The 23384-nt window shown below is 41.0% G+C and overlaps 1 pseudogene; it reads left to right on the top strand.

Moving 5' to 3' along the window:
• Positions 1 to 22711, top strand: part of LOC132282464 (protein MICRORCHIDIA 6-like) — a 46477-nt pseudogene extending 23766 nt beyond the window's left edge.
• Positions 22712 to 23384: the final 673 nt, after the last annotated feature.

Below are 23384 nucleotides of genomic sequence, written 5' to 3'. Positions count from 1 at the left end.
CTTCAATGTCATCACCTGTCAAAATTATATCATCCACATACACAATTAAAATGACAATTTTCCCTTCCTCACCGTGTTTGTAGAACATGGTATAGTCTGCCTGACTCTGATGATACCCATGACTCTTCACAGCCTTTCCAAAGCGTTCAATCCACACTCTTGGAGACCGTTTCAAACCGTACAGGGATTTTTTGAGTTTACAGACTTTGCTCTGACCGTGTTTTCCTTCGAACCCTGGTGGCAAGCTCATAAACACTTCTTCTTCCAAGTCTCCATTTAAAAAGGCATTTTTTATGTCCAACTGATGTAATGGCCAGTTAGAATTGACTGCCAACGACAATAAGACTCGGATAGAATTTATTTTTGCTACAGGAGCAAACGTCTCTTGGTAATCAATGCTGTACGTTTGCGTAAAACCTTTCGCCACAAGTCTTGCCTTGTACCTTTCCACACTACCATCAGCTTTACACTTGATAGTGAAAACCCATTTACACCCAACAATTTTCTTTCCTTTGGGCAAGTCAAAGATCTCTCACGTTCCACTCCTTTAAGAGCATTCATCTCCTCTAACACTGCTGATTTCCAATTCGGATCATCTAGTGCTTCCTGATTGTTTCTTGGAACAAACAAGTGAGAAATATTTGAAGTAAAGGCCCTATGCTTATGGGAAAGCTTATCATAAGACAAGTATTTGGCAATGGGATGCTGGGTACAGGTTCGGATTCCTTTTCTAACAACTATAGGGATATCAAGGTCTACAGGAACTTGGCTAGGTGACTCTGTACTATCAGAAATAGTAGGGACAACTGCAGACAAGTTAGGTTTTAGAGTACCTTAAGTGTTCAGGGAGTCATTGCTCGGGACCTCTGATTGGCCTTGCTCAGGTACAATAGTAGGCTTTCTACTCTTTTGATGAGTCTTTTTCCTGTTATAAACCAGAAGCTCAGGATTCGGTTTTTTTGGAACCGTTGGTAGGATTTCTCCCCCTGTTGGAGATACAGTAAGGCTCGGCAGATTAGGACTAGGAGGCCCCGGGTTTCCTCATTCTAGAACATTATTTCCTTGTTTAAAAGGATCAGTGTTCGGAGTAATAGAGTGAGACAATAGTTTTGGGTAAGGGAATATTAACAGAAATCTCCCAAAAATTTTCTTCACTCTCTTTCTTCCCCTGAAGAAAAGTTTTCTGAAAATAAGGATGATTTTCTAGAAAAAAGACATCTATACTGATAAACATTTTTTTTGTTTTCGGATTGAAGCATTTGTACCCCTTTTTATTCGAGGCATACCCAACAAATACACATTTTTCAGCCCGAGGATCCAATTTAGACCGAAGTCTACTAGGTAAATGGACAAAGACAGTGCACCCAAATACTTTCAAAGGTAGGTTGGAATGAATCCGAGTTTTAGGAAAAGATTTTTTTTAAGGCTTTTAAGGGGTGTAAAATAGTTAAGAACACGAGTAGGCATCCTGTTAATCAAATATATTGCTGTTAAAACGGCTTCACCCCACAAATACTTAGGAACATTCATTGAAAACATGATGGCACGAGAAACTTCAAGTAAATGTTTATTCTTTCTTTCAGCAATTCCGTTTTGTTGGGGCGTGTCAACACAAGTGGATTGGTGAAAAATTCCTTTTTCTGTTAAAAAACTTCCTAAAACTTCATTAAAGTATTCAGTGCCGTTATCAGTATGAAGAATGCCAATTTTTGTTTGAAATTGATTTTCAATCATCATATAAAAATCCTTGAATAATTTTTCAACCTCAGATTTTTCATTCATTAAATACACCCAACACAAACGTGTATGATCATCAATAAAAGTCACAAACCATTTTTTTCCAGAAAGAGTTGTGATCCTAGAAGGGCCCCAAACATTGCTATGGATTAAATAAAATGGTTTTGATGTTTGGTAAGGTTTGGGAGAATACGTAGTACGGTGACTTTTTGATAAAAAACAATTCTCACAATAAAAAGATGAACAATCCAATCCTTTAAACAAAGTAGGAAATAATCTTTTAAGATAAGGGAAACTAGGATGCCCTAGTCTAAAATGCCATAGCATTATTTGTTCTCTAACAGGTATAGAATGAAAACTACTCAGACCTTGAGCCTTTTTATTACTTGAAATATCATCTTCAAAATAGTAGAGACCATCTATCATCTTTTTTTTTTGATAAGTAAATTGAATTAAAAGCGTTCAAAAAGGGGAACGCGACCCAAACTATACAAAGACAAAACGGAGCCTATGAATTCAAAGAACTCATAAAGTCAACAATCTCCTCAAGAGAGGAGTAGTCTCTCCCCTGACCCCAACAAAACAAATTACAAATGATAGAAAATTTTAACACCCCAATGGAGGATTCCTTTCCTTCAAAAGATCTTCCATTACGCTCTCTCCAAAGGCTCCACCAAATACAAAAAGGGATCACCCTCCAAAAAACTCTGACCTGAGCCCCCACCCATTGGCCCCTCCACATATCTAACAACTCCCAAGATGTCCGAGGCATGACCCAATGAATACCAAACAGGCCAAACATCAAACTCCAACAATCATGAGCCACAGGACAGTGCAACAAAAGATGATCCACCGACTCCCCATTAATCTTGTAAAGACAACACCTATTAACAATGATATGTCTTCTCTTCCTCAAGTTGTCCAACGTCAAAATCTTACTCCAAGCTGCAGTCCACACAAAAAAGGCCACCCTAAGAGGCGCCTTAGACCTCCACACCGTCTTCCATGGGAATGAGGTACCATGAAAACCAGAAAGGCACACAAAAAAGGATCGGACCTGGAACATCCCCTAAGAAGAAGGCACCCAAATCAAAGAATCTGCCCTAGACCCCTCCACCTCCTGTCTGTAAAGAAGAGCTAAAAACCCAGTGACATCATCCAGCTCCCAATCCTGAAAAGCTTGCCGGAAACGCACATCCCAAGACAACCTTCCACTATCAAGGCGATAATAGTCAGCAACCATTGCATGTTTGTCAACAGCAATCCTAAAAAGCCTGGGAAACAAAAGGGCCAAAGGCCTATCATCACACCATGGATCCTCCCAAAACTGGATAGTTCTTCCATCCCGAACTCTGAATCTAATATGTTTGGAAAAGGCATCCCACCCCTTACCAATGGCCCTCCACACCCCCACTCCGCCAACAGACCTGACTGATCCAGCTGACCACCCTCCTCTCTCCTCCCCAAAGCGACATGAGATAACCTTTCTCCATAATCTATGTCTTTCCTTACCAAATCTCCAAAGCCACTTACCAAGAAGAGCACAATTGAAAGTGGCCAATCTCCTAATTCCAAGCCCTCCTAACCGAATAGGCCTGCAAACCTGTTCCCATTTGACAAGATGATACTTGAACTCTTCTCCGCGACCCCCCCAAAGGAAATTACGTTGGAGCATTTCTATTCTTCCAACAATAGCGGTTGGAATACGAAAAAGCGAAAGAAAGTATGTTGGAAGGCTTGACAAAGTGCTCTTCACTAACGTAACTTTACCGCCCTTTGACAGATATTGTTTTTTCCAACCCGCTAATCTTCTCTCGACCCGCTCAATCACCGGGTTCCAACTTCCCACCCTCCTAGCCGAGTCCCCCAGCGGCAAACCCAAGTACGAGATGGGAAAGCGTTGCGTCCCACATCCTAGAACAGCAGCCAGAGTGTCCACCTCCTGAACTTCCCCCACAGGAACAATCACACTCTTTCCCACGTTAACTTTCAAACCAGAAACAGCCTGGAAGCAAACCAAGACACATCGCAGATACCTCAACTGGGAAATATCAGCCTCACAAAAAACAATAGTGTCATCCGCAAAAAGTAAATGAGAGATCTCCAACTGCTGAACTGATTCAGGGCCAATCTTGAAACCCCTAAGAAAACCCAAATCCACCGCCCTTCTCATCAGCCTGCTAAGGGCCTCCTTAACAATAATAAAAAGAAAAGGGGAGAGAGGGTCCACCTGTCTCAACCCACGAGAACTGCCAAAGAATCCCGAAGGAGAGCCATTCACCAACACCGAAAACCTGACAGTGGAAACACAAGAAACAATCCACTTCCTCCATCTCTCACCAAAACCCATCCTCTCCAACAGATAGAACAGGAAATTCCAGCAAACATGATCATAGGCTTTCTCAATATCCAGCTTGCACAGAACACCAGGAGTCCCACTACGAAGTCTAGAATCCACACATTCGCTAGCAATAAGAGCGGAATCCAGAATCTGTCTACCCCCAACGAAAGCATTCTGAGACTCAGAGATAACTCCATCCAGGACCTCCCTCAATCTAAAGGCAAGGACTTTTGCAATGATCTTGTAAATGCACCCGATCAGACTAATGGGTCTAAAATCCTTGATATTAGAAGCACCACCCTTTTTAGGAATAAGGGCAATAAAAGATGCATTAAGCGATTTCTCAAATCGCCCCGTGGAATGAAACTCATGAAAAGTGCCCATAACCTCATATCGGACCACCTCCCAGCTTTCCAGCAAAAATCTCATCGTGAAACCATCTGGACCTGGAGCCTTACCACCATTGCAACTCTTTAAAGCCTTCAGCACTTCCTCCTCCGAAAAAGGATTTTCCAGCCCATCTCTCTCCAAGGCAGAAATAGAATCGAAGTGAAGACCATTTAGACGAGGTCTCCAACGAAGAGGCTCAGAATAAAGTCCTTGATAGAAAGAGACAATAGCACTTCGCACCTCCTCTTCTGAAGACAAAACTGCACCATCCACACACATCCGCCCAATATGATTACTCCTCCTATTAGCATTAGCAGTTCTGTGAAAAAACTTCGTATTACGATCCCCCTCTTTGAGCCATAATGCCCGAGATTTCTGACGCCACGAGATTTCCTCCAAAAGAGCAATCTCCACACATTCTGCCTGGCAAGCTGCTCTTCTTCTGCGTTGAGATTCCGAAATAGCACCCTCCCCTTCCAATCGATCAATCTTCGCAATATCAGCCAAAGCCCTATTCTTCCTCCACACCAAGCTCCCAAATACCTCCTTATTCCACCTTTTAAGATTTCTTTTCAAGATCCGAAGCTTTCCGGCAAGGATATGGCTCGATGTACCCACCACCAGATTCTCCTCCCACCAAGAATGGACAAGTTCCTGGAAGTTAACCGCACGAAGCCACATGTTCTCAAATCTGAAAGGAGTACTGCGAGGTCTCAAACCTCCACAATCCAAAACCAAAGGAATGTGATCTGACGTCACCCTAGCCAAAACTGCCTGAACAACATCCGGGAATTTCTTCCCTTCCGCTGGACCAAGTAAAGGAAGCTCCCTCAAGGGGGAGATCAATAAGCTGGTGGCCATCAATAAAATCAGAAAAGTGCATCATAGCCTGGGTCCATGGGCCAACTGTAGACCTCTCCGCCGGAGATCTAACCACATTAAAGTCACCTGCCATACACCAAAGAAGAGACCACCTCCCCTTCACCCCACTCAACTCCTCCCACAAACCATCCCTCTCAACATCATCAACCGGCCCATACACCCCAGAAAAACCCCAAGTGAAGCCATCCTTCTCCGTCACAAAAGCACAAGATAAGGAAAATCTCCCTCTGCAAACATCAACTTTAGTCAGCCATCTCCTATCCCACATAATAAGAACACCTCCTGAAGTCCCAGCAGCATCCAACGCCTCCCATTCAACAAAGCAGTTGCCCACAGACCTTTCACCACCCGATCAGACAAAGAATCAATCTTTGTTTCTTGAAGACACACCAAGTGCACCCCCCATTTCCTCACTGCCATCTTCACCACCTTGCGCTTGCCTGGATCGTTCAGACCGCGGATATTCCAAGATAAAATTCGAAACTTCATGAGGAAACAATCATCCCCTTCACCCCCCTACCCCTCCCTCCTTCCTTAGCATTACCCCTCTCCTTCTCCCCCCCACTCACCCTGTCATAATTCACATCACAGCACAAATTTCTAAGCTCCCTTTCCCCTTTTCCCGGAGTCAGGTTCTTCTTCTTCCTACTCCTCCTTCTGGAAAATTGAATCATCTCCCCTTCTCTCCCCTCTGCCGTGGCCTGAAGGATTGCTAAGGCTTGATCACGCTTTCCTTTACATGAGACCCCCAGTAGATCACAAGTAGCCCCAATGTTAGCCTTAACCCAATCCAATCCAGTGTCCTCACCTTCCTGCCTACACACGTTGCTGCCCATCTCCTCTGGATGAACTACAGCCAAAGGGTCCACCACCCCCAAATTAGCAAAACCCTCCTCCTCCCACAAAATCATATCCAGAGAACTCCCCTGATCCATTCTGCTCCCATCAGCCATACCTCCCTTGGCCTCCACAGCTTCATCCACAGATGATAACCAGTCCTCTCTAAAATCCAACACATCACTCTGTGTGACCGGGACTGAGTTACAGTCAACAGAATGGTCATCGATCGAGAATCTGTGCTTCTGCAGCTCCTTCACCAAAAGAGAAGCTGATTCCTCGCTGAGGGAGATGCGGATATCTTTACCCACGCAAACAGTCACCACATCAGGCACAGGATCCTTCAGACAAGCCACTGTATCACCCTTAAAAGAAGAACACACCCCTTCCGATCCACCCAAACGGAGCTTAGCCTCCCTACCCATCTCCTCCCCTGAAGAGTCAAACCTAGAGGCTGAGGAAAATTCTGAACAAGTCTCGGCGATCACTACAGAGTGTCTATCCACCTCCCTGTCACCAGACAAGCAAACCGTCCCATCCCTTTCTGACAGCCCAACAGTCCCAAACTCCGAGCCAACCGTAGAGATCATCCCTTCCACCAATTCAGCCTCAACAACAGGTGAAAGCAAATGATGCCTCCCAGCAACAATCTTACCCCCTTTCCTATTCAACTCGCAAGAGGGAGTAGAAGCAGAAATAGAAGAAGATGCAGGTTTCCGGGCATGAAAGGAACTCGACATACCTGGGCACGAATGAGACACCTTACGGGCCACCCATTTCTGTTTGTCCTTCCTAGTCCATTTCTTACTGGGAATAATCGGCAAACTCCGAGATGGAACATCCTTCTTAATAGAGACACATTCACCTTTCTCGTCATCTCCCAAAAAACCAGATTGAAGAATTTCAAATCTGTTACCCAATAGTCGATTCTGACAGCACGACCCATGCCGGAAATTCTTTGAGCTAGCCCCAGCCCCTTTTGACACCTTCGAACTCACCTTCACCCAATTCGCCTTCTCCTTTCTCGACCAAACACGTGAGGTCGAAACTCTCTGTGACGAAACCAAGTCAAGTTCTGGAATGCCATGACTTTGACCTGCTTCTAAGGATGCAATGGGCTGCCCACTGTGGAAGGAAATTGAGAGATGGTTGTTTGGGCCCCATTTAACCAACCTTCCTTTATCCACTCTTGTCTTCACCTGAACCGGTCCAGAGGAACAAAGAGGCCCAGATTGCTTAGATCGTCCATCCCGTTTAACGGACTTAATGACCCGCCTCGGCCCAATGGATGACCTAGGCCCACCCCACGCAAAAGAATCCTTCCCAGTGGCTTTTGAACCCGCTGCATGAGTCCCACGAAATCTAGGCCCAACACCACCCGGCCCAAAAGAAGATGAATTTAAAATATCAAGAGTAGCACGTGACTCGGCACGAGGGAGGGTAGCTGTCATCCTTTCTCCTCCAACCACGTGTCCCAGACGAAGCCTTCCCAATTCCACGTGCCTTGGGCGCGTGGCTGTTCACACGTCCCTGACCTTGGGTCTGGTTACTCTGCATCTCCCTCTGATGGAAAACCGGCTTAGCTCCATCCCCACCTCCATGACTGTAAACCGAACGAGAGATGCAAGCCAACGCCTCCGGTGATCCCAAATTACCTTATCCGGAACATGTCCCAGTCAGCGGGACCATTATCGGATCGATCTCTTCAGAAAGCGAGATTCTAAACGCCCATCTTCCATCCTCCACAACCACACTCGCCGGAATCACTCCACCCCCAGCCACAGTGATCACAATTCTTTCCGTATCACTCATTTCGAAGGCCTCCACATCTCTTAACCCGCCACATGCGTCACCAATGGCAACGAAGAGCTTCTGACACCAAAGGTGCAGCGGCAGACCAAACAGAATGACTCGCCGGAAATTGTGCCTCAATCTCGAACCAGAACACCCAACCCTAAAGTACCAGGGGTCAATAAGGAGTTGAGCCTCACCCCAAGATTTCTTGCCCCAATCCAGCACCTTATGAGCCTCCAACACCGACGGGAACCGGAACAACAAAAGTCCGTCCGGCAAAGAATTCACCCTAACTCCTCCCGAAATCAACCAAGTCTTCGTAGCCCAATCTTCAATGTCCTCCAAAGACCCCACCTCTCTATCGAATCTCCTAACCAGACAAGCCCTAAGAACACGTTCTCGAGAGGAAGAACTGCGAGTGTCCACTCTGAACACATGATCCCTCGAGGAAGGAATCCGTTCCACCTCTCCTTTTAGGTCCAGACGAGGTAAACGAGCAACCTCCAAATAAGACTGCCTCTGACTCTCCAGCACTTTCATTAGCAAATCCACGCAACAGAAACCGAAAACACACAGCCGACAGAGAAAAGGGAAACAAAAAGAAAAATGACAAAGGATTTCACCGGAGTTAATGACTCCGGTGACTGGTCGGAGTAGTGGACTCCGGCCGCATCTCTGCCACGACAAACTCTCTCTCGTTCCTTCTTCTACTTTCAGAAAATTTCCACATATCTTTTTTCTTCTTATTATAAGCAAAGGGAAGCATGTTTAACTGAATACATAGCATGTTTTTACAGGTCAACGACAACCCACATTACTACGATGAATGGCTAGTAAGCGACTCACGAGTTCTAACCAAGTTAGCCTCTTTAGAAAGATTTCCGAAGAAATGTGTCACGATCCATAAATTGTTGATGATGAATGGATGGTTTTATATCTTCCGAATGGTCTAACAAAGTTAGCCTCTTACGAATTGATTTTATATCTATCTATGCCAGAGAGCACTTGGTTCAGTCTGAGCTCATAGAACTAGTTCTTCCCATCTATCATCTTAGCACTGCCAATCGTCTTCCCCAAGCTCTGGTCCTGAAATTCACAATAGGATTCAAAAAAGATAACACGACAATTAGAGTCTTTGGACAATTTAGCAACTGATAAAAGGTTACAAGCAAGCTTAGGGACATGAAGGACAGACTCAAGATCAATAATTTTTTAAAGTTTTACCAAACCTTTGCCTGCAATAGGAGAATACGAACGATCAGCTATTCTAATTTTTTCTGAGCCAAAACATGGTGAATAAGTTTGAAATAAATGAGAAAAACTTGTCATATGGTCAGAAGCCCCTGAATCAATGATCCATGGGGTAACACTGGAATTTGAACGACAAGATAAGGCCTTCGGGTTGTTACCTGTTTGAGCAAGAGAAGCATTAGGAGTACCAGACGAGGAATTGAATTTCAATAATTTTAGAAGATGATCCATCTGTTCTTTGCTGAAGGGAAATGCCTCGGCTTCATGAGCTGATGGGGCTCGGTTGAATCTGCCTTCCTGGTTGAATCTTCCTTCCTGCTTACTCTTCCAATTCGCTGGTTTACCATGAATTTTCCAGCAGGTTTCACGGGTATGGCGAGGCTTGTTGCAGTGGTCACACCAAAGACGGGGCTTTTCATTATGTTTCCTGCCAATATTCGCTTCAGATGCGACCAGGGCAGAGGTCTCAACAACACCATTTGATAACTTTTTTCCAAGCATGACCAACCTGCGACTTTCCTCTCTTCGAACCTCGGAGAAGACTTCACCGATTAAAGACAGGGGCTGTCGTCCAATTATTCTGCCTCTCACTTCATCAAACTCGACATTGAGTCCAATGAGAAACTTGAAGATGCGGTTGTCTTCCACCTTCTTTTTGTAATTGTTGCAATCTTCAGGTGATTTCCACTCATAATCGCTGAACAAATCAAGGTCCTGCCACAAACGTTTTAGAGAGTTGAAATATTTTGTAACACTGTTATCTCCTTGACGGATCTCTCCGAGTTTCAGCGTTAGTTCATAGACTTGAGACTGACTTCCCAGGTCTGAATACATCTGGTTGACATTGTCCCGGAGTTCTTTTGCTGTGTGGTAACACATATAATTAGAATTGATGTCCTTCTCCATAGAATTCACCAACCAGGTCATCACCATCGAATTCTCTGCATCCCAGGTCGAGTAGGATGGATCTTCAGGTTTCGGTTCCTTCTTTTCTCCTGTCAGGTAGCCGATTTTGCCTCTGCCTCGGATGTACATCCGCATGGACTGGGACCAGCGAAGGAAGTTTTCACCATTTAGTCGAATTGTGGTAATCTGGACTGAGTGTGTTTGAGAGTTTTGGACTTGGGACTTAAAGGTCTTGGTCTTGGACTCAGGTACATCATCAGACATGGTGATTAGGGTTGTTTGGAAGAGAGAAAAAAAAGAGATGGCTAGGTGTTTTTTTTTCCAGAAGAATCGGTAAGATGCTCTGATACCAAATAGGCGATTTCAAGATTGAAAAGAATCTGTATATTGCCGTACTTTGAATGGTTTACAATGCTTTAGTTAAATAGGAAATACAAGGGGCTAACAAAAGGAAACTACAAGCTGACTACAGGCTGTAACAGCAAGCTATATGCTGTAATTACAGGCTGTAAACTAATAGAAGCTACAGGCTGTACACTAGCAGAAATTCCTAATCTTAGTCATTAACTATCTATATTTACGCACCTATCATATTCCCTAAAATCTGGTCTTATTAAAACCGAATATCTCTTTTTCAACAATAACAAACACAACCAAACACTTTCGCAGGGATAGTAAACAAGGCAGTGTGACAGTGTAAGACAAAGAAGGGGGATTGATAGCCGAGAACCCTAGAAGGCATGTGATTGATAAGGTATGTTGCGGTTAAGGTTGCATCAGCTCAATAACTTTTAGGCACTCCCATCCCAATTAGAAGAGAACGGGTTACCTCCGTAATAAGATGATGTTTTCTTTTTGGTACACCGTTCTGTTGTGGTGTATCAGCACAGGAGGTTTGATGGACAATCCCGTAGTCAGCCAAAAAGGAGGCAATACCACAATACATAAACAACCTACATTATCAGATCGAAGGATTTTTAGGGTTCAACCAAACTGAGTACATATCATCTTATGAAAGGTTTTGAAAATGGAATGAACTTTATCTTTGGTTTTCATAAGATAAAGCCAAGTATAACGACTAAAGTCATCAACAAACACAACGAAGTAGCGAAAACCAAGTAAAAAAGTAGTAGATTCAAGACCCCACACATCAGAATGAACAAGCTGCAAAGGAGTTGTACTTTCATTAATACTAGTAGGATAAGAAACACAACATTGTTTGGCAAGAACACATGTTTCACAATTTAACTCAAAAAATTTAATAGAAGCAAGCTGGAGAAGCACATGCTTCAAAACAGGAATAGGTAAATGATCTAGTTTATTATTCCATCGGATTAACAGATCTTTATTGACATTACTATTCTTAGCACTAGATTGATTTGCAACATAATAAGAAGTTGGCCTTGCGTTCAACAAATACAAGCCATTGCCCTCACGTCCACTCCCAATCGTCTTCCCTGTGTCCAATTCTTGAAACACGCAGTGAGATGAAAAAAGGTTACATTACAATTCAATCCTTTTGTAATGTGATTGATGGAAAGAAGGTTATTGGTAAACTTTGGGACATGAAGAACAGAGGATAATGTAAGATTAGGAGAGGCAGAAACAATGCCCTTCCCCATAATGGAGGTGAAGGTTCCATCAACCACTCTAACCTTATCCTTACCAAAACATAAACTGTACGAAGAGAAATCAAATGCCATACCAGTCATGTGATCAGTGACTCCTGAATTAATGATTCATGTGGCCCATTAGATAATGTGGAAACCTGATGTGCTGAATAAGAGGTACATGTTTGAGCAAAGTTAGAGGTGGAAGTGGAGGCATTTTGAGCTAGTAGATGTCGAAGGGCATCAACTTCAACCCCGGACAAAGTACTCGGTGGCCCTGAGAAGGCATGACTAGTAGTAGCAATCTCATGTGTTGCAACATGTGCCGTAGATAACCCCCTAAATGGACTAGGCCTTGGCCTAGCATTTGCAGGAGCAGGAGCAGGAGCTAGAGTACGGTGACCGTGTAGATTCCAGCATATTTGCCTAGTATAGCGTGTACTCCCACAATGATCACACCTCAACTTGTCCTCTTATCAGCCTGTTTCCCTCCTTTTGGAGGGTTGGGTTTGTTCTATTGTTATATACAGGTGTAGAGATAACCTTCATTCTACTTTCCTCAGTTTAGAGATACGAAAACACTTCTCTAACAAAAGTAGGAGTTGGATGCCTGCCTAACACTTGTACCCTGACATACTCGTATTTCGGATGCAGACCACCCAAGAACTCATAGATTCAATTTCTTTCTACAATAGCCCGAACTGCTTTAACATCAGCTACACACACAGGTATGTAATCTTGGTAGTGATCTAACTCTTCCCATTTACCACGTAGAGTGGGATAATATGTAGTAAGAGTTTGGTCTTCCAGCTTGAATCTCAAAATGTCTTGTTGGAGCTCATACAGTTTTGCAAAATTACCAATTGAGGAATACATCTCTTCCACATCCTTCCATAGCTCTTTAGCTGTTTTCACAAATAGAAACCCCTTGCTCATATGTGGCTGCATTGACTGCAACAACCACGTCATAGCTAGTGCATTATTTGTACTCCACTCTTTGAATTCAGAATGACTCTTGGAGGGATATGTGGCAATTCCTTCGATATGATTGATCATCCTACGACCAGTGATATGCATACGAGCAGATTGAGCTCACTCCATATAGTTTGTCTTATCCAGCCTAACAGTCGTAATACAAAGGCTTGGATGGTGATCATTACTACCTCCCAACATTGGAGTCACACTTAGAGCCAGGCATTTAATTAAACAGTTTTTGGGTATACACTCCTCAGAAACAAAACAACATATGTAGAAAACCTCTCTAACACACAAACAATTGCAACTAGAGAGATTATCGTCTTCTGAGGTGCATAAAAAAGCGACCACATAGTCACCACACAAATCCTAGAAAGCAACAAAGTAGACCATACCAGAATTGCGAACGACGAAGAAAAAGTCATTGTTGCAGAACCACGCGAACAAGAAAAAAACCCTGATCGAGATTGTAATTAATTAAAAATAGGTCCAAAACCCTTGACACCCAAACACTACTTCCGTGCAAACAAATCCCATCTTGGAATTTCTTCAAAACCCTTCACACCCACGAAGGTTTACACGAATTTTTCTTACGGTTTCAATTACACACCCTGGAGCTTTACAAACCATGCTCTGTTACTAAGTTGACTTTAAGAGTGAATCAAAATAATAGTAAAGTAGAAGCAGATGAAGAAGAAGAGAAGAAAGAGGAAAGAATAAGAGACAGAGATGGGGAAAGTGAGAAAGACTGAAAGAATACTTTCATCCTTCCACTACATTCTGTTTATACTAACAAGTTTCAGAAATTACACATAAGCACCCAACATTGTGTAAGTAATAACAAATAAGCCCCTGGCAACAACAAGGGTTCCTTTGCCTTGCGTTGTTGCATCCATCAGAATGAGTTGTCGTTTCTATCGGCTGTTTGGGGCATCCTATGGGTTTGAATTGGGTTTCAGGCTTGGGGTTTTCTAGTTCTTGGCTTGTTAGCGTTCAATTTTGTTCTTCAGCCCCTTTATTGGGCTTTCACAGTTTACTTATATACAAAAGTGATTTGGTAAAATTAGCATACTCAATTTGAGAGCCTAACTATCATTATGTACAAGTGAAAAATTACAAATATGGAAAGAGAATAAAAATCAAATCCCTAAACAAAAGCCTATAATGAAGACCTAATAAATCTGCCACAATCATCGAGTCAATCTATAGATATGATTTCCAACACTCACCCTCAAGCTGGAGCAAATATGTTGACCAAGCCCAGCTTAACTATGGAAGACTGAAGAAGAGAAGGCCCAACTGACTTTGTGAACACATCTGCAGTCTGTTCTGGAGAGGGAACAAAAATAGGATTAATGATACCTGATCGAACCTTCTCTCGAATGAAGTGAATGTCTACCTCAATATGTTTCTACCTTTCATGTAACACAGAATCAGAAGCAAGCATAATGGCTGATTTATTGTCACAAAACAACCTTTAAGAACCTTTCTTTACAAGACTCAACTCTTCCAAAATTGATTGAAGCCAGGAGTTCACAAGTACCTTGAGCCATAGCTGGGTACGTAGCTTCAGCAGAAGATCTGGAGACAACAACTTGCTTCTTACTCTTCCATGATATGAGATGATTACCATAGAAAGTACAGAAGACAGAGGTAGACCATCTATCTGTCTTACATCGAGCATAGTCTGCATCAATAAAGTAAGAGTCTTGGACTGATTTCCTGACTCATAGAACAGACCAAGGCCAGGGCCGATTTAAGATACCTCAAAATATGGTAGACTACATCCATGTGAGCTGAGCATGGGGCATGCATGAATTGACTAACAACAAAGGTCAAATCGGGCCTTGTGTTAGTCAAGTAGATAAGACGACTTACCAAATGTTGATACACGGATGGATCTGGAAGTAATTCCCCTGACTGAATAGAGAGTTTGGGATTAGGGTCGATAGAAGTGGTAGCGGGTCGACACCCAAGCATGCCAGTATCTTGAAGAAGATCTAAAACATATTTCCTTTGAGATAAGGAAACTCCACGACGGGATCTAGCAACCTCAATTTCAAGAAAATATCGAAGGGGACCTAAGTCCTTCACATCAAAGGACTTTTGAAGATGAAGTTTCGCCTGGGCAATCCCTGAAGCATCATCGCCTATGATAATGATATCATCCATATATATTAATAACATGATGCAGCGACCATCATAGTGATGTTGAATAAAGCAAGTATGGTCTGAGAGGCAGCGCACAAAGCCCATGGATAGAACATCATTGAAATGACTGAACCATGCTCTAGGAGATTGCTTCAAACTATAAAGAGACTTCCGCAATCGACATATTTTCCTAGCATACTCCCCCTTAGCCCGAAATCCAGGGGGTGGATCCATATATATAGTCTCAAGTAAGCCTCCATTAAGACATCTAACTGATGCAGAGGCCAAGAATGGGCAGTAGCCAAGGAGACAAGCAGTGCACAAACGTCAACTTTGCCACAGGAGCAAAGGTAGCACCAAAGTTTTTGCTCGGAATCTGAGTGAAGCCTTTCGCCACCAACCGAGCCTTATACCGATCAATAGAACCATCAGCTAAGTACTTCACACTAAAGACTCATTTGCAGCCAACCGTTTTCTTCCCAGGTAAAGCAACAAGTTCCCATGTATTATTACGCTTTAAAGCATCCATTTCTGTTGTCACAACAGACACCCAATTGGTATCCTGGAGGGCCTCTGATACTGATCGATGAATAGAAACGGACCCAATCTTGCCCAGGAAGGATATATATGCACCTGAAAGACCATCATAGGAGACATACTGGAAAATAGGGTGGTTAGTGCTACTAGAGAAACCATACCAATTAAGAGGGTGACAAACACAGGTAGGATAACGGGATGCATACTCGTGAATGGTAAGAGCCACGGGAGAAGGAGAGTTACCTGGACCCGGTTCGAAAGATGATTCTGGTAGGGGAGGTTAAGTGCGATGGCAATGAGAGTAGACTTGCAAAGGTAGAGGGGAACCCCACATGGGTGGAGAAGGAGATTTCAGGACAACGTGATTTTCAAATATAAGAACAGGATGGGCAATAAGAGAGATCTCCTTCTCCAGGCCACAAGAGAGAATCTTGTACCACAGAATTAGTACTATAAAAAGGAACAGTTTCATGAAATGTCACATTAACAAAATGGTACATATGTTTGGCCACAGGATCATAACAACGATAGCCCTTTGACATAGCAGAAAACCCCAAGAAAATACGCCTAATAGATTTATCATCAAGTTTATGACGAGAAGGACTACGATTATGAATAAAACAAGTACAGTCGAAAACACGAGGCGGAAGGTGAAACAAGGTATAATCAAGCTAGAGAATCTGAAGTGGGGCCTTACCACCCAAAACTCGATTGGGAGTATGATTAATCAGAAAAACAGCTATAAGAACAGCCATATGCCAATATAATTTAGGCACACGCATATCACTCAAAAGACATCGGACCACAGACATAAGATGACGGTTTTTGCGTTTGGCCACGCCATTTTGTTAAGGAGTGTAGGGGCAATTGAGTTTATGTAAAATTCCCTTTTAATCAAGTTCAGTCCGGAACTCATTCGAAACATATTCACGCCCATTATTATAACCAATATTACAGACAACAGTGTTATACTGGGTCTTGATCATTTGAAGAAACTGGGTAAATAAAAGCACTTCAGATTTCTTTTTCAATAAATAAACCCAAATACAACGAGCATAATCATCAATAAATGTCACATAATATCGATGCGCAGAAACTTCACATTGAAACTTGTGGTCCTTACATGCTTTATTTAACGAAGGAAACAACAAATATAGATAATTAAAGTTTACATGCCCTGGCATTGTTCTCCACCCAAATATCGATTGTTGCTTCAATATTCAGTATTCACTTCTGCTTCTGCTAACCAATATGATAGGAACAGAGAAATGTGACTTCGCGGAAATATGACAGATAGAGAGGGAGAGAGAGAGAGAAAGAGGTAATCATGTTTCAGGCATGTTGGAGTGTTTCGCCGGCTTGGGTCTGTTCTGACACTGTTTTGCTAGAGACAAGCTGGTGGAGGATGAATACTTAGTAGAAAAGAGAAATATTTTTCCTGATTAAACAATATTAGTTAATATCTTGACAATAGCTTAACCAACAACTTCATACTTGCGCGCAAAAACATCTGGCAGAGAATGCAAATATATATACTGTATGTGTGTGTGTGATGTTACACTGATATGTTTTCAGCTGGCAGTGACTTGCTTCTTACTTCCTTGTGTTAATGTATTTCTTTGCAGCCGTATTGGCATGTTGTAAGCTACAGTGACAGCAGAGGTAGAGGGGTTGTAGGTGAGAAACCTCTGAAGCACTTGTTACACTTGGATGGTTTTATTTTCAAGGTGGTCTCTTTTTCTTTCTCCAAATAGCAGTGAGTAGGTGCTGAGTGACTTGGTTTCTATTAGGTATTCTGGAAGCAAATTTTATTGAGCCCACTCACAATAAACAAGATTTTGAGAAAACCAACGTTTTCCAGAAGCTTGAAGGCCGTTTGAGGGAAATGACATTTGAATACTGGTAAGCTATTCGTTAAACTGAAGTGCAGATGGCAGATTATTGTATTTGTGTCTCTACTTGCAGAAATCTTGCTCTAGCTGAATAAGTTTTGAGCTGTTGGCCCCAGATTTTTTCTTCTTCTATCTACATTTTGAGGATGCTGCTTCTTATTCTTTGAAAACACAGAAAAAAATAAAATGATGTCATCTTCAAGACTTTAAAGGCTCTAGACAACAAAAATGGAATGATTATATTTATATTTACCTGGAATTATGAATTGTTTCTTTTGAAGGCTGGAAGAATAAAATGGAATGATTTTTTTACCTATGTAGTGTACAAACACTTATACTTGTTAGTAGTAGTTTATGGAATTCCTGTAAGCATACATAATATCTGATAAGTCTACTTTGGCAGGGATTATCATTGTGGACTCATTGGGTATCAGCCTAAGAAAAAACCTCAGGTATCAATGCCGTCTCAGGCGTCATCTGATTGCAGACCGCATACTTTTACACAACCTGTTGTGTTGAGTAGAAGTTCCTCTGCTATTGGTAGTATAAGACCAGCATCGGCAGGTGAGGTCCTTCAGCATCCATCAGCTGCTTCCTCCAATTTCTTAGTTGGAAGTCCCAGACAATCAATAATCAACTCTCAAGGAAACTCCCAAGGTAAATGGTTTAATGAATTTCAACGTTTTTGGCTGTTACTAACTTTTCTTATCTATCTAATTTATGATGCCTCGTACATGCATAGGAGCACAATTGAAGAGGAAAGAACATGGTTGTTTAGTAGAACCTGAAAAGGTCAAACGGAAGACTGGGATGGTAGACACTGCAATTAATGCTGGGTTCAGTCAGGAATTGCAGGTTCGTATCACGAGTGCGTATAATATTTCCTCAGAATTGACTGTAGATTGCTGGCTTACAATCCATTCATGAAAATTGTACAAAAGAGTGATAATCAGCTTGATGTGTAATGTCTTATAATTTCTGAAGGACATGTAATGGACATTTATTAGGATTACTTTATGGGAATTGGCATTACTAATGGACCATTTATTCGGCACATGAGAACATTCAGTTTTTTAATGCATCTTATAAATCAGCAAGGAGGGATTTGAGGATGTTTCATCCAACAGAGAGTTTGGTACAACTCTGTAAGCAATAAGGCAGAGAGCCAGAAACAAGCTACCAATGTTTATTACAATCCTGATCAAATCACTGTGCACACCCAAAAGGACACTAAACCCTTGGATAATTTTTTTTTAGTAAGACACAAAAGTTAGATATTTGCTCCTTAGTGAATCAAATGGTCCTTTGACCTTCCTTTGATTCCAACAGATGGCATGGATCTCATGAGACTATTACTATGAAAAGAGCTCTGCCCTTTTCCGTCGCTTCTAAGAGAGTAAGCAACTTCTATTAGTGCTGGACCTTGAGTTGAAGATTGTGTCATTGGCACGTCATAGTAGGATTTCTACCCATGCCAAAAGTTTAGAAGACCTCTGTCCTATCAATTAGATAATGGACACTTTTCATTCTGATTTTTTTTTTTTCCTTTTCAAAATAGATTTGGATTATATGCGAGAGAATTTCTTCTGAGAGAATTTTGTATTTGTATATTCAATTCAATGATGCATTTTTCTAATTAACATATCAAGTATATAATATTAATTTATGGAATATATATTATAGGATATAGATCTCGTTCTCCTTACCTGAAGATGCTAAAATAGCAGCATAGCAGTATTGCTAATATTGCTAATCTTTTCATTGGAATTATGGACACAGATGATAATGTTTTCACCTACTTTTGCATAGACTAAGTATCTAATGCAGAGAAAACATTGTCATCTTTAGTTTGACAAAGAGGGCATATTGGTTTATAAGCATTAAGTAGAAGTTGTTTGCAACATGGTAGTTCATCTCATTTATGTCTATCAGCACATCTGTTGGCCTATGTGATACATAGACCATCTCAAACAAATTTCTCTCGTCTTAGTTCATCGTAGCATTGCAATTTCAGTTACACTCATATTTTGAACATCATGTTCATTGACTACCTAACATTCTGTACCATAGAGTGTTGTAAACTTTAATTCTGCCTGGCATGGATTCTGCATCAGACAAATTCTGCTACTGAATTTCCATATTGTACATCGTATTTTAGTTCTATGGGTATCATTGTCATGACCCTCGCCAACCCGTGTAGATATTGTCCGCTTTGAACACTCTCTTCTCATTGCTCATGGTTTTCCTCAAAACCCGTCTACACAGTTGGGAGGTATCCCCACATATAAGTGTCGTCAAACTTCTCCCCCCAGACGATGTGGGATGTCACAATCGCCCCCTCTCCGGCCCCAGCCTCCTTCCTAGACGAACCCTCATGGGCTTGTGCACACTCCCCCCATTTCCGGCTGAGATTGGTTATGATACCATCTATCACGACCCGCCCCAACCTGTGTAGATAATGTCCACTTTTGACACTTTCCTCTCAGTTTTCACGGTTTTCCTCAAAACGCATCTACACAGTTGGGAGGCATCCGCACATGTAAGTGTCATCAAACCCCCCACCCCCCCGGCGGGCGATGTGGGACGTCACAATCATTACCTTCCTAATAGGAGTTCTTTTTATTATTGGAACTGGTCACATTTAGAAATTTTCACCATTTGAAGTATGTCGTTAATTTTGTTTTGGGTTGGGGGGGGGGGGAGGAAATGAAAAAGAAATGAAGTATGCTGTTGCAACTATAATATTTTGTTTGTTTTACTTGCAAAATATATAGTTTGTATATGTCATTTTAGTAGATCATGGATGTTGATAAGAGTCAACTAGAGTTTTCAAGCATATATCAATCTAATATGATATAGTTTTTGCATCTTGTTAATTCCTGCATAGATATATCTTTACACATCGAGATTGTGATAATTTCTTCTGCTTGACACATAACTGGTGCACAAATAATGGTTTTAATTTTTTTATGAACAAGTGAAAAGAAAATCTCAATTCAACTAGCTAGGATTTTCTCAATCTGTTTTGGTGTGGCTATGCAAATCCTGCTTCGCCCTTTTGCTTTGCCTGTGGTGAGAAGAACATATTAATTAGTAAGATGCCCATTACTGTCCTCTTTCTATGAAGGTCCATCAATGTAAACTCTTATTAATAAAGATTTGAAGAAAGCAGTTGTCCTAGAATTAACTAGAACATTTTGCTTCAAGATCTGTGTTCTACATTATATGTCTCATCCAATTTTCTGTAGACAGAACCATCTCAGTGAATCTCTTGATGTTCCCTCTGATAGCATTCTGAGGATCAAATTCTTTTCTTTTCCCCCAACCTTGTAATAATAATGAAGTCATATTCTATAGAAGAAGTCTAATGCTAACACCTTTCATGCTTTGTCTGTAGTTTGCTGTGACAACAAATCAGTTGAGCGATCAAGAGGCGACAAGCCTGATACAGGAGAACAAAAAGCTCCGAGCACAGTGAGTATATATAAATCTAACTTTTTGTGAATATTTTCATGCTTGCTTGACCACATAATCTTGGTTATGTTTTGGTAAATTTCACATTCCAGCGAATGACAATGTTTAGCTATCTTCCCAGTAAAAGAACAATTGTAACAGCTTTAGTAGTTGCCATGCTCTCTAGTCCAGTTATAACTGAATTCTGATTAGAAGGCACTTCTGCCCTAGACTTTGAGGAACTAAGACCATATTTGGCAATATATGTATATATATATATATATTGAGTTCATACTATTTTTTTATTTTTATTAAGAAAGTTCACAATATGATTTGTTTTGTTTCCCAGATGCTTGGAATATAAGAATAGGGAGAAAGAACTTGATCTCAAGGTACTTAAAGCAACACAAATAATCATCATTTGTACATTGTATAAGCCTGTACTTGGGCTTTAGGATACCGTACTTTTATTTTTTCAGTTCATTATTATTTATTTTATAAGCTTTCATCAAATATGTATTTGATCACAATAATGGTTGTTCACAGGACAAGTTGTTGATAACATTTTTAAAATATAGGATTCTACCTATTGCAAACTTCCCCAGGACTTGTCCGATAGATATACCAGAATACACTTCACTTATGCTTAACAAACAAATTGTTTCATTGCTGGCCAAATGCAATCACTGATCTCAGAGAAATTGATAAAGTGCCCTACAAATTCTACCTTATATAAATTCTTGAGCCTTGAACAATTCTGGTTGAGTTAAAAAAATGTTGGATTCTAGGGGGAATGGAAGAATTATTTCTTGAGCATTTAATGAAAGTTGTAATATTTTCTGTGCAGGTGAATCGGCTTAGAAGTTATTTAGGAGAGTTCCAACGTGAATATGCTCGGCTATTGGCTGAATCACAATTGTTGGACGAAGTCAAGGAGGAGAATGATGTAAATATGTAAAAGTTCGTTTGTTATCTTGCTTCAAATTATTACATCATGATAGTATTATGTATTTTCAGTTTTTAAATCCTTTTCGAAGGTTTACCTAAAAAAAAAGGGGGGGGCGCTCTTTTTCGTCGTTAATGCATAGTTTGGAATTGTGGAACATATCTCCTTGTAGATAATTTTCTCTTGGGATTTGCCTCTTTTGTTTAGGTTTGTTAGTTGTGCCTACATACATTCTTGAAGATGAAGCGCAAGGATGGATGATCAATGCTTTCAAGCATGGTTATTGCTAGAACGGTTAAGTTGCATGGGCAGATGTCATGTCGATGATCATAGTGACACAAAGGAGTCAAGGGCCCTATTCCGTATCCAACAAGGAGTAAGCAAAACTATCTTTACAAAAACATTGTTGGCAACAACATCAAAAGAGCGTTGGAACCTGTCCTGAACAAGGTATTTCCAAACACGATCTCATTGGGGAGAATGTGAACAGTATCTAACAAAGATGAGAAATTTCAGGTATATATTTCTCAGGCTCCTTGCATTGTAAACTTGTTCGGGACACTGTGAGTGTGGTCCATTGGCAGTATGATTGAACTGTATAACCCCCCAGCAGGACGTTTTGTGTTGTACAAGTACTGAAACGACAAGGAAAGTGTACAAAAAGATCAGTTGCTAGAATAATCAAATCTCGTTGTTAATATTTATTTACTTCCTAGCTTTAAAATTGAGTGCATTTACCAGTTTCCCACTTAGAACAACATACCAAAGGTCATATGGATACCATGATGATGTTATCTGTTGATAATTTTTTCAGGGGCTTTTCACTTGAGGATCTTGGAAGTTTGTTTTGACTTGTTTGTTAAAAGTTTGTTCAGCATTGTTTGGACTGTTTGTTATGTTGTTTTTTTCTTTTTGGGCCGAGTGTTTTTCACTCTCTTTGTACCATATTGTTTCATTTGATTTTATAGGGAAAAAATTAAAAAATTTAAAAGAATATAGAGTTACATCACTTGATGATTATTACAAATAAATTTATCCTGGGTTTTTCACTATTATTAAAATAAATTCATCTGTATTTCTTGGACTCGCAAGTCCCGTCTATGATATAAATCCATGTAAGCCTTGATAATTTCATGTGCAAGAGATAGCATGGTTAAAGAAGAATATTTTGTGTAGGGAAGGGATTGATAGTATAAAGGTACATTTACTAGATGGTTGTGTTTTCTTCAGATTATGAAATGAGTGTAATGCCCTCTGAATTGACAAAAATAACGGCCAATCATTTTTTATGCATATAGCAACCAATTTGTGAAGGGGTATAGAAAATGGGTTATTATTTTGATCCATATTTCGATCCAAACAATATATGCACAACATATATGTATATATATTTATATATCTACATCAACATGTGGCTTGATTTGCACAAGATTGTGCGTCTAAGTCATATAGAGTGGGAGTGTGAAAGCTGCAAAATTTAAGTCTATATAAAGTGAGAATCGAATATGAGAGTGGGAGCGCACTCGGAGCGTGAGAGCGGCACCCGTTTAAAAAGATTATGCCACTTAGGACTTTGAACTGTGTGTTTTGTGAAGATTGTGCGACTTAGGACTTTGAACTGTGTGCTTTGTGAAGGATAGAAGTTCTAGATCTTATCCAAGCATAGCCTCACTAACGTTTAC

The sequence above is a fragment of the Cornus florida genome, unplaced genomic scaffold (genome assembly GCF_030987335.1).
Source record: "Cornus florida cultivar Cherokee Brave unplaced genomic scaffold, ASM3098733v1 CherokeeBrave_3.0.0_Hap2_Chr11, whole genome shotgun sequence".
NCBI classification, from domain to species: Eukaryota; Viridiplantae; Streptophyta; class Magnoliopsida; order Cornales; family Cornaceae; genus Cornus; species Cornus florida.
The sequence above is the reverse complement of the archived record's forward strand: the minus strand, read 5'-3'. Positions and strand labels throughout refer to the sequence as shown.